Below are 13,327 nucleotides of genomic sequence, written 5' to 3' on the forward strand. Positions count from 1 at the left end.
GAGACGCTGAGAAAGACTCCAGCCTCCCCACGAACCCTACAGGACAAGCTTCACTTCTGGAAAATGTATGGAATAGTTGGATGAATGGACGGATATACAGTACAGTGAGGATTCTAGTCCTCCCTCTCTCTGCCACTCTTCTTTCCCCACCAATGTGTCTCCTTGATCCAAGTTTCCAAACAAAATCATTCTGAAGCCATCCCGATTTACCAAAAGATGACTGAAAAAATGACTACTGTAATAAAGACTAAAAATTGTAACTTGCATTTAGTTGTGTTTGTAATAATTATCATTTAATTTCATTGTAAATATTCTGCTTATATTTTATATTTCAGTATAATCCCTGAAGAAATGCACAGAGTTTGCCATCTTTCTGATTTGAATAAGCTTTTATAAATTTTGAAAGCATGTGTTAGCATTGGAAAAATCTGCTTCAAATATATTGTGTTTTGCAGATGGTGAAGTATGAATGACAAAAGTGTTCATGGATTTTGGGAAATGTGGTCATTGAATGCATTTTGTGTGAAAGCAGTGAAAAATGATTCAGTTTGGCATAGACTTCTGGTTCTTCAGTATTGAACGATGATTGTTAGCAATTGAAAAAACTGTAATACACACATTTATTATGACGTGTTATTTCAGTAGCAGAAGTTCAGCTATATTAATGAAAGTTAAAATAAGAGTCTCTGTAATATCTCACTGTTACTGATTTATCGTGCAGCTCAAAGTATTATGGGTAAAATCTCTCAGTCTATTCTGAAACATCACAGTTTCACTGAGGAGTTATAACCAACATAAAACCCAGGATAGAGCGGCTGAGTGAATGTGGTCTGGACTGTGTGGATGAGGCTCATTGTGTCAGAGACGCTGTAGAAGGACAGAGTTCCTGCACTGTGATCCACACACACTCCTATTCTTCTGCTGATGGACTTTACAGGGAGAACAGTGTGTATCTTATTATGTCTGAATGTGTAACTGGAGGAAGAGCAGTCCAAACTCCAGGACTGATTATTATATCCAAATCCACTCTCATTACCCCCTACCTTCCTGCTGATGCTCTTATATGACACTGATATACACACACTCCCACTCCACTCAATCTCCCAGTAACAGCGTCCACACACACTCTCTCTACACAACACCTGAAGCCACTGATCAAACCTGTCTGGATGACCAGGATACGGCTGCTGTGTGCCAGTGTTAGTAATAACTCTGTTCCTCTCAGACAGACTGAGGCGTTTATGCACTGTGTTCAGATCCAGAGTGAGCTGATGAGAATCTGATGGAGAGAAAACACATTAGAATCAGGAATTATGAATCTGTCTGATCTTTTAATGTATCTGAACTCTTCATGACTCAATGTTCAATGTATCATCAGTGTCTCAGTACAGCTGTTCAGATATCCTGTGCAAATCACATGATCAATTATAATAATCACGTTTCCCATTCAGTCGTTCGCGTTCGACGTGACGACGTAATTGGGATCACTTCAGGGTGCCCTATCAACTTCGAGTGACTACAGAACGAGCCAATGAACGTTGGCGTGCATGAGAAGCACGATTCCTTATCGATTCCCATATCGATTCCTGTACCATTTGCTGAACACTTACAGGGTGGCTTTGAGAGTTGTTAGCTTTGAATGTCTAACTTAAAGTGGTTTTAGAGAATGAAAACCAAGTGTGCAATATCTAGGGCCCTATTAAATCAGTTTTATTTTTTCCCAAATTCCGTTTTTTTCCGTTTTAATTTTTGGGAATTCATTTTTTTTTACCCTTTACTGTTATTTTAGTCATAAAAAGAGTGTGCTTTTAAAGTTAATGATTAAAATGTATACAAATAAACTAGGAATGACCTTAAATTACAGACATTTACTGAGTAGCCTTTTCAGGACAAATACTGCATGATGCCACATGACACTGCACTCTTCAAGTAACAACAAAATATGGTTATGAGCTTTAAACTGTCCAGTAAAATAAATTATATTAGTTTATATAAGTTTAAATAAAACAAATCACACTCTGTCTCTCTCTCGCCCAGTGTCGCTCGCGGAGTTCGCTTCGGTTTTGTCCAGTCCGGCGCCTCATAGACAGACGCGGTGTGTGTGTGTGTGTGCGTGTATGTGAGAGAGACGCGTGAGTGATGGAGAGACGGAGGGAGAGCGGGGAAAGGAAATACAACTGAAAGAATACGCTGCGTGTTTTAAATAGCATAAAAAAAATGAACGAAACGCAATATGTGGCGGCCGGAGTTGATTTTGTGGCCGCGAATTAGTCTATGTGTGGGAAACACTGCATAAAAGTCACGTGCGAACTGCTCGGCTCGGTACTGAGGGCTCATAGCGTCGAGTTTCTTAACTTTTTCGCCGACGAAAGCAGAGCCGTGGAGAGCCGCTTCGCCATGCTTTCATTGTTTTGATGCCGTCATTAGATCTGAAATGACGGGAGGGGTTGCGTCGCCCCCAGATTTGCTTCCCCGGTCTGCATTTAAAATGAAGCCACACTCTCGATCGTTTACGTCTCGTAGCCATCGCGCTTTTGGGGGATTTAAAAATCCAGTCGCATAAGTTACTGTAACGTCATGCTGCGACGCGGGAATGGATGGAACGGAACATTCGGAATCGTTAGTGGAATCGTTAACGTGTGGACGTGTACGATTCCGATGGATCGGAAAGTTTGGAACCGGTTCCAAACCGGAACCTGGAACCGATTCCCAAGCCTAAGTGTGACCCTGCGTCGTTTTCAGGATGTCATTCCACTTGTGCGTTTCTGGATGCGGTCGTTCCCTGGCGCCAGCAGACGGCCACAGTAGTTGCCTCTCGTCTTTGGGCATTCAGCACGCTGAGGCAGCTTTTGTGAATAGTTCATGTTCCCATTGCGGGAATATGACTATGGCAGCGCTGAGATCGAGACTTCGCTTATTTGTATTTGTATTTATTTGTATTTGTATACGCTTATCTCAAGGGAGGTGTAGTCCCCTCGCCTATGCCCTGATCTAGCGTCTATTCTGAACCTCAGAATAGACCTACTTCTGTGCATGGTCAGGGTGATCTGAGGATTACCATGAGGGCTTCCCCGCCGAGGCAATCTCCGTGGGTCCCTCACGCCTCACAAGCGCTGCCACCGTTGGAGCTTCCAAAGGAACGCGCTGGTCCTTCTCATGGACGACCAGCCGTGTCCTTTGGAGCTCCACCTGACGACCAGATGTCTATGGCAGCATCGGAGGGGGAGCTTCAGTCCTCTACAGATTCGGCTGCGTTAGCCCCTTCGGGGAGTGTAGCGTTGCCCGAGTCTGATCCAGAATGGGCGGCTATGCTTTCCCGGGCCACCGAGAAGGTCGGGCTTGTGCGGAACCCTCCACCACGTCCCGAACCTTCTCGGTTGGACGATTGGTTTCTCGTCTCGATTGGACGGGACCATTCTTTCCGGAAGTGCATGAGGAGCTTACTAGGACGTGGACGGCGCCGTATAATGCCAGAAGCCGTCCTAGTGGCTCCTCCCTCTTCACCACCCTCGATGGCGCAGCAAAGGGGTATGTGGATGTCCCGCCGGTGGAGCGTGCCGTCGCGATGCAACTGTGTCCGGCGTCCGCTTCCTCGTGCTGGTTTTTCTCTGTCCCGTCCGCGCTCTGCGCCTGTACGTGGACAGAACGCAAAGCCTCAGGACCTCAGATCAGCTCTTCGTCTGTTACGGAGGCCAGCAGAAGGGAAAGGCTGTCTCCAAGCAGAGGATGGCCCACTGGATAGTGGATGCCATCGCCTTGGCTTACGAAGCCCAAGGCGTGCCTTACCCGCCCGGGTTGAGAGCCCACTCCACTAGGAGTGTCGCTTCTTCTTGGGCGCTGGCACACGGCGCCTCGCTGACAGATATCTGTAGAGCTGCGGGCTGGGCGAGTCCTAACACGTTCACTAGGTTTTATAGCCTACGTGTTGAGCTGGTTTCTTCCAGTGTGCTCGCTTCAACCAGCCGGTAACACCGAAGTTCCCGCTCTAGTGTTTGCTTTCTGCGCCACTCCCCTCCACGGAGCGGATACGTGCGCTTTTTGGGTGAACCCTGTGAGTTCCTCTGCACCCCTACGGCAGTCGGACGTTGCAGAGCGTCCGACGCCAGGCCTAGTGCTCGTATGCTTGTGTAACTTGTGCTAGGCTGGGTTCCATATGTGGTGATCCCTGCGGCGATCCTATATGAGTATTCTTCCACGACCAGCTCCCTGCGGTGAGCCTGTGTCTTTCCCTTGGCAGAGTCCGCTCTGCCGTCACTGTCTAGTGTAGCCTCCCCCTTCTTAGGCTGGAGCCACCCCAGTGACATTCCATATGTTGCACTGCTCCTACCGGCCAGTCCATATGTGTATTCTCCACGTTACCTCCCTTCGGGCAGGATGTGGCTTCCGCAGCGTCCCCTTCCCCTGGAAAGGCACGCTTTCCCAATGTTATCCAAGAGTTCCACTGTGTGGGTTATAACGGAGCAGCAGTCCGAACTCCCTCTACGTAGGCCTTCCGCCCTAGCCAGTTGGGGGTCTGAGAGTCTTGCGTAGGGCGCTGGATGTGGCAGCAACCGTGGCGTTTTCCATGGGATCCCAATTACGTCGTCACGTCGAACGTGAACGACTGAAAGGGAACGTCTTGGTTACTGTTGTAACCCTCGTTTCCTGAAGGAGGGAACGGGAGACGTGACGTCCCGCCGCCACAGTTGCTGACCATCGCTGTACGGCCGTCACAATCTCGGCTCCTCAACGAAAAACAATGAGTGCGTGCGCCCGCTTCCTGTTTATACCCGCGCTGCGGGGCGGGCGCGTGATGCTTCTCACGCAAGCCAACGTTCATTGGCTCGTTTGGTAGTCACTCGAAGTTGATAGGGCACCCTGAAGTGATCCCAGTTACGTTGTCACGTCGACGTCACGTCTCCCGTTCCCTCCTTCGGGGGGAAGGGGAGTTTTTTACCTAACCGAGACGTTTTTTCACCTTCTACAGGAAGAACATAAACACACTCAGTTTTTCTGCTTGTTTCTTAGTGACTTACATTGTAGGAAGTCGTTCCTGATTTTGGGATTCATGTTGGTGAATGTGACTGTGGAAATAAACAGACATGAACAGTGTGAAGAGAAATGACAGATCAAATGCATCCATTTCTAAGACGTTTCTAATCTGATATTAGATGATGGAGGACTCATTTCCGAGAACAGATTAATCTCCAGATGCCTCATATATACAACACTCGTATCGGATTCAATTCTAAATTCCAATGGACTTCATCCTACAGTACGTCACACAAGTATATATTACTTTTAAACCATCAAGGGATGTTTGTGGCTGTTCTGTAGAGTTGATGCACTTGCTCACGTTGCACTTGAATTAAAGATGAACTGTGATTTATAAAGTGGGATGCATTTAGGAAAATTATTTGTGCGTATGGATGTTTTATAAATCACAAGAACATTTCAGAAACTGTTGTACGTTCACATTTCGGATCATTCCACACACGTCTGTATAAACGAGGCGCAGGACTTTACCTCCGTCTGAGATCTTCTTGATCTCCTCTTTGCAGAAATTCTCCAGTTTGTCTCTCAGCTGACGGACAGATTCTCTCATGTCATCAAAAGAGGAGAGAGAACCGAAGGGATCGTCGGGTTCGTCTGTAGATTCAGGAGGAGCTGAGAGAGACTGGAAACTCTACAGAAAACACAAATCAAAACTCATCATCTCCACACTTCAGCCAATAACCTTCACTATATCAGATCTGTGCGGCTCTTGTAGACTTGACTTCTCTTCAGTGACTCGCTTCAATCCAGCACTTTCACACAATCAGAAACTTTCTTCTCATATTCATTATATGACATTCATTTCACAAACTCCAGTATTTGTCACTTACACTCCTTGTGAAAAAGAAAGTAAACTTAAAAAAAAAATACCGTACTTATAACAGAAATAATATTTAAAAAATATATAAGTGCAGATTGGATGTAATGTTTTAAGAAACTTAATTGCATGTTATTTGCAGTTAAATGAATGTGGTATAGTTTCATTTTTATATTAAATGCAAATAGCTGAACTTTAGAGTGTTTTTTTGTTGTTGCTCTGCTTAAGTTGGTCTCATTCTGCTCTCATGAAATGTTTCTCTGTCATAGCAGGATCTTGCTCAAGTCCACTATGATCCTGTTCTCCTAGATCTCTGTTACCTGCAGGAACTGGATGTGATCTTGTGTGTGTGAAAGCTGCTCCAGCTCAGCGTCTCTCCTCCTCAGATCATTGATCTCCTGCTCCAGTCGCTCCAGTCGTCCTTCAGCTCGACTCACTGCAGTCTTTTCCTGATCTCTGATCCGCTGTGTCGCCTCAGAGCGGCTTCTCTCAATGGAGCGGATGATCTCAGTGAAGATCTTCTCACTGTCCTCCACTGCTGTGTGTGCAGAGCGCTGTTACACACACATCACAATCACACAGTTAGTTCAGTGAGTCCAAACTGAGACGTCTCACACTTCTCTTCTTCTCCAGACTCACCTTATGAGACTTCACAGCCTCTCTCAGCTGATGAAGATCTTTCTGTCTCTGCTGGATTCTCTGACGGATCTTCATCTGCGTCTCCTTCAGCTGTTTCTGGAGGACACACCAATGACAGCAAATGACACATAAAACTACTATCACACAATAAGGGTTAAAGATCTAGCATGGCAAGTTTACAATAGGTTCAAACCACAGATCAGTGAAGTTTGATGTTATTGACGTCATCATCTTTGATTTGGGCTCTGCGTACATGAGTTGATCAATGATTTGATTTGATTTGTGAATCAAAATTGGTCCTTTAAAAAAAGAAGTACTTTTAAAAGTAGCATTCCTTTAAAAAGTAAATGTAAATAATATACTTTAAAAATTTTTACTTTAGTGTGAACTGAACGTAATGTTTACAGACACGTAGTTGCATGATAATTGCCATTAAATGAAAATGTATTAGTTTAAATTTATATTTAAAGCAATTAGCTGAACTTAACAGGGATTTTTTAAGTACTTCTTCATGTAATTTCATAATTGCTTCTATTGTCTTTAAAATATAGTTAAGTGTGCTGTCACATGTACAAACAAGCAAAATGATAAACTAAAATATACTGTATTAATGAAGTTGTACATATAAAAAATATAAACTTTAAATGAATAACACACTACAGTTGTGATTATAATCAAGTACTTTACATGTTAGTCAACACATCAAAATAAGTGCACTTCTTTAAAGCACGACAAAAGAGTAACGTTGACATATTAAATATTATTAAAATGTACTTTAAAGTAAAACTTTTAATTTGACATTACAAAGTGTATTTATTAAGTGAAAGTCATGGAAATGTACTTTCTTTACTTAAAGGGCAGCCCGTTCTCATCCCAAGGCGTCATCTAACTGACGCTTTTGACCATGCGTCAACATGCCGACGCACATGGTACCCCTTAAGCGTCAATATGAGACGCGCCTCCTAGTGGTCTAACCCTAACCCTACCCCAGACCTAAACCTACCCATAACGGAAGCGTCATCTAACTGACGCTAAAGGGTGCCATGTGCGTCGGATTTAGACGCATGGTCAAAAGTGTCAGTTAGATGACGCCTGAGGATGAGCGTCTCATATTGACGCTTAAAGGGTACCATGTGCGTCGGCATGTTGACGCATGGTCAAAAGTGTCAGTTAGATGACGCCTTGGGATGAGAATGTGTTGTAAAGGGATACTCCACCGGTTTTTCATATTAAACTATGTTATTCCCTTAACTAAGACGAGTTGATACATACCTCTCTCGTCTCAGTGCTTGCACTTTATCGCTCTGTATTCCCGTAAAACTATGTTAGCACTTAGCTTAGCCCAGTGCATTAAATATGGGCCAAAAAGAGAAGCGACCAAACACTTCCTCGTTTTCCCTATGTAAACACAGTTATTCGAGTAGTGTAACTCGACCTAGGCTGGTGACACAAAATAAAACGTAAGAGGACTTTTCACGAGTGATGATATTATTGCGCCAAGTCGAAGTGCTCAAAAGCACTTGTTATGGTATTCCGCCATACAATATAGTCATCAATTTTAAACGCTTAGAAAAGCGCAACGTTTTATTTTGTGTCACCAGCCCAGGTCAAGTTACACTACTCGAATAACTGTGTTTAAATAGGGAAAACGAGGAAGTGTTTGGTCGCTTCTCTTTTTGGCCCATATTTAATGCACTGGGCTAAGCTAAGTGCTAACATAGTTTTGCGGGAATACAGAGCGATATAGTGCACGCATTGAGACGAGAGAGGTATGTATCAACTCGTCTTAGTTAAGGGAATAACATAGTTTAATATGAAAAACCGGTGGAGTATCCCTTTAAGTGGCACATAAGTGGCCTTTCATTTCATTAATATTATATTATCTCCAAGTACAGTTTTATTTTTTTAAATATACTTTTAATTTGAAGTACACGCTAATACAATTAAACGCATTTCTTTTTTTAACCACTAGTTGTTAAGATTACTTTTATGCTTTTTTCCTTTTTGGAGCTTGAAACTTTTGTGCCCCATTGACTTTGAATGTATAGACCAAAATAGTTGAGACATTCTTCAAATCATACGGGTCATCATACTTTACATTCCACAGAAGTGAGTCAAACCGGTTTGGGACAACATGAGTAAATGAGTGAGTGAATGAAGACAGCACTTTAATTTCTGCGTGATCAATCTCTCTCAGCTCATACCTGTTTCTCTGTCCTCTGTGCTGCAGTTGATACAGTGTTGTGGTTTTTATGTTCACTCTCTTTTCACCACACACAGATGCATTCTTGATCAGTGATACAGAACATTTCTAGCTCTTTATCATGTTTGCGGCAGATCATGTCCTGCAGTCGTCCAGTGGCATCAATCACTTTGTGTGGTTTACGAGAGTGAAATTCCTCATGACGGTCAAAATGATTTTGACAGTAAGACTCCTGACACACCAGACAGGACTTGACGGCTTTGTGTTTTCTTCCAGTACAGACGTCACACTCCACGTCTCCAGCTCCAGCGTAACAGTCTGCAGGAAGTTTAGTCTTCTTCAGTTTCTCCACCACTTCAGCTAGCATGGTGTTTTTAGCTAAAGCAGGTCTTGGACTGAAGGTCTGTCTGCACTGAGGGCAGCTGTAGACTCTCTTCTCATCCTCCTGATCCCAGCAGTCTGTAATACAGATCTTACAGTAACTGTGTCCGCAGGGAATGGCCACTGGATCCTTCAGGAGATCCAGACAAACTGGACACACAAACTCATTCTGATCCACTGAAATTCTGGCTTCTGCCATTTTACCGCATGAATACAGAGAGACACAAACACACAACAGCTCAAAAATACTCCAGTTTCTGTTTCCCTGAACTTAGGAGTTGAAATAGTTTCCTGCTTCTGTGTTTGAGTGACGTGTGTAAAACAGGTGTTTGTAAAGCAGTTTAATTCCTCATTCCTGCTCAAAAAAGAGTCACTTTCCTGCTGTGTTTATGTGCTCTTTAAGTGGAGTCGAAAATATCATAATTAATTACGAGTTCCGAGCTCATGATTGACAGAGCGAATATGTAGGCTATTCATCATGAATGCATGTGTCTATATACTGTGTCAAAGTAATGTCAATATGTCAAAATGTACAGTTCTAAGACAATACAGATCATGCAGTTAGCTAACATTATGTATTCATCTAGGCAGAAACAATGAGCTCATTAACCCATTCCCCACCAGAGTCTTTAAAAAAAATTGCAACTCCCATTGTTTTTGATTATTTTTACAAAACTTTCATGGCCCCCAGAATATTTTTTTTATGAATATCTGAACATACAATATATCAAAATAAATAACAGAACCTCTGTTGCTAATCAACACTTAAATGTGGGTAAGTTTAATAAAAATAGCAACATTTTAAACAAAAAGCTGAGAAAATTGTGTTTGTTTTCAAAGACTGCAACATGCATAAGCAATGCTTTTATCGCTTGTTTCTGCTTCTTTTGCCTGTGTTTTGATCAAGAGATTCTGTAATCTTTCAGAAGATGCGTGATAGCGTCCCCTACCGTATAAAAGTGAAAACAGGGAAAGCCGGAAAATTCTGTCATTGTCAGTTAAAGAGTTAGAGTTGTTTGTACAGTTGTACAATTATAAGTTGTGATCAAAATGATTACAATATACATAACATTTGGGAGTTTTGTATGTTGATTCAGAGTTGGCATCATCTGATGTCCTCGTAGAGGGTTGGCGTCTTCTCTTCACAAGTGTTGGATCATCTGAAATCTTCATAAGAGGCTGGATCCAAACTGGAGCTGGCGTACTCGGGATGGCATCCAGAGGTAAAAACAAAAAAGCAAATGAAAAATAATCAGTGTAGCTGCTGTTCCCTTTCGAAAGGGAACTCGCACTGCGTCGAATAAAGCTAGGGGAACGCCTCAGGCGTGACAGGTGTCTGAAATCACTATCAAATCACAGCAATCTCATTGTCCGGCGACAGCCCGTGCATGTGAATGATTAACGTGCAACCTGGGTATATATAAGGGTGCCTTGCAAACATGACAATCATCTTTTCATCTTCAGGGACTGTTCTGTCTGTAACGTGTAACCCTTTTCACCATAGGCTTGTGATGAGCAAATACATTATACAGTGACATATAAGGTATTAAACCCTGTTAATTCTAATGTTTGGTAAAATGGTGAAAGAGACATCCCATTGTATAATAAACCTGTCTAGGAACACTACGATTCTCACTCTCTTCCAAACAATGAGTGACTGAAGAAATAATCTGGTTTTAGAACCCAGCAAATATTATCACAGATAATATTTATCTACACAAATACAGAACATGTGATGGAAAAAACAAGAACGCAATAGCTCAGTTTCCTTCTTTGTATTATGAGGAGAAAATCACAACCTTTGAACAACAAATATGAAAATAAACATAAACAATATGAAAATACCCAAATAATAAAGTCAATAGTCTATGATAACCTGAGTGCACTCTTTTAGTTTTGTTCTTTTAGCAGGCCTGCATTAATCGTTGGCGCGCTTACTGTTGGAGCTCATGGAGTGGACAAAACAACAACAATACCTCCTCAAATAAAGTGAAAGAAACTTTCTCTCTCATCAAGCGACGCCGTCTGTGGCGGCTGAGCGAGGGTTAAACAGCTTCGTCTGTCCAGCACTCGTAACCAAACGGTCTCCGGTGAAGGAAAACACCTGCATCAGCCAGCGAAAACTCTTCCCGATGTAGTCTCCTCTCATACAATCGAACGACGTGTCTGCGGTCCTTCTCACGACGATGTCACAATACTGCAAAACCACGAGCTAACTTAGCCAGAGAGGCTAACAGATCTAAGCTCGCTCCACAGTGTAAAACTCACATCTCCCGTAGTAGTTCACAGTTTCACAGTCACAAACCCCTCAGCCGATAGCGTGATGTGCGATGAACAAATTATAGTCCAAATTAAAGCATTAAGTGCACTAAACTCTCTGTTAGTGGCAGACTATCCCTCGTGCTCAATTCAACTCTGTCCCCCAGGGTCTCTTCTCTTCCCGTTTTTTCTTTTTTCGCGTGATTACGTATACATTCAACAGGATACTTTATTAGTCACTAAATCTCGAACATTAACAAATAGAATAGTAAGCTTTTCCTATGTACTGAACATCTTTGAAACATTTGAAAGAAAACACAACTTAATTATTAAATTACCATACACATCTGAACAGCACAAGGTAAGGTAATTAAATGACAATTCTTATACCTTATTGTAAATTATTGCATATGAAGTAAGCTCTTTATCAAACACAACAAAATACAATAACTTGCCTATTTCAGAAAATAAAGCAAAATAAGCGACTGATATTGTCACAGGTCGGGGGGGCCAAGCCAGACTGCACCCACCCCTCAAACCCAGGACCACCTTGAGGAGCGTACCAGAGACCAGACAGGCAAGTGGGATTAAAATAAACAATCTTTATTGAATAATAAAAAGAAGATTAAAAGTCTTGACGTGCGCTTGTGTCTTTTTCCAGGAAGGGGGGACCTGCCTTTGGACCCTGGAGAGCAAGAGGTTCGACTGCCGTCCCAGCAGCAGGTAAGTATCTGGGTAAGTCAACCTTCTTGGGTGCGATGCAGGCGGACAGATGCCCGGACGGGACGGGACCGGAACCAAGGACTAGAAGGGGACTCTTCCACCGGACAAGTAAGTGGCTGGTACGTATACCTCTCAGGAAGGCCAGCGGGCAGAGGGGCCTCACTGGAGGACAGGTGGGTGAATAGGTCGGATGCTCTTGGGCCGTTGGTCGTTCCGAATATGGTCAGCACGGGGGCTGTAAGCCAGGATGAGTCCTTCCCTCAGGTAAGCAGCACACACAAAGATAGCAGCAGAAGGGTCATCTAGTAGAACAGACAGAGCAATTTATACAGATGCGAGCACACTCCTCTGTAGGACGGAGACTCGGGCCTACGGCTGGACAGTGTAGCCCTGGAAGACAGCGCTGAGGATAGGGTGTGTCCCTCCTTCAGACAGGCAGTCACAAAAGAAGGCAGTGGCAGAAGAATCGTGGCTGGGTGGGGTGGCTCTAAACGGACAGCGCCAAGGCCAGGAGGGGTCCTTCCCTCAGGCAAGCAGCACACACGGAGACAGCGGCAGAAGAATCATCTAGTTGAACAGACAGAGCAATTTATCGGCGTTCGTTGATCGACTGGTAGAGACTGTTTTTCAAAGATGGCTCCTGCCTGTATACGCGAAGTTGACTGTATGTATTAAATATCTTCTTATTAAACTGTCTGGACACTGACAAAGTTCTCAATGCTTCGGTTTGAAGGTAGGGACCCTCATTATGCTACCGTGTTAGTGTGGGGCTATTTTGAGCCTTGTTAGTGGTGTTAACAAGCTATTTTTATTTGTCATTGATCTATGCCCAATATACTAGCGTTATACTAGCTTTATAGGCTAAACTGTTTTTAGAGATAAAACTATTTACATTCGATAATCATGAAAACAAATCTCAGATAACGGTTGACTAGGTAACAATGTGTAATTAGACCAAAGGTTCATTTTGCGCCGGAGTTCTCCTTTAAGCCAGTCAAATCCTCACAGCCCTCTCCAAAGATCCCAGCGAGTTCAAGCCACTGCCAAAGAAAACGATTTCTCCCGGGGGAGTACCACACTCAATTCTCTCTTCCTTTTCCTTTTAACTGTTTCCTCCAGCCCCGGAACCTCACACCAATCGCCCGCACCTGATACCGTTTTTCTCATCAGCTGCCGCTGTCATGGAAACCAACAACAAGCGGGATCGGCTCGGTGTTTCACTATTATTGTTCCGGGGGGAACACACTTCCAGCGAACATTGGTTCCGCTTC

General features: G+C 43.4%; 1 pseudogene; it reads right to left on the minus strand.

The window, feature by feature from the left end:
* Positions 1 to 604: 604 nt before the first annotated feature.
* LOC130085657 (tripartite motif-containing protein 16-like) lies at positions 605 to 9,291 on the minus strand (annotated as a pseudogene).
* Between the last annotated feature and the right edge of the window lie 4,036 nt (positions 9,292 to 13,327).

Source organism: Rhinichthys klamathensis, unplaced genomic scaffold (assembly GCF_029890125.1).
Source record: "Rhinichthys klamathensis goyatoka isolate OS25496 unplaced genomic scaffold, OSU_Roscu_1.1 h1tg000004l_1, whole genome shotgun sequence".
Taxonomy (NCBI): Eukaryota; Metazoa; Chordata; class Actinopteri; order Cypriniformes; family Leuciscidae; genus Rhinichthys; species Rhinichthys klamathensis.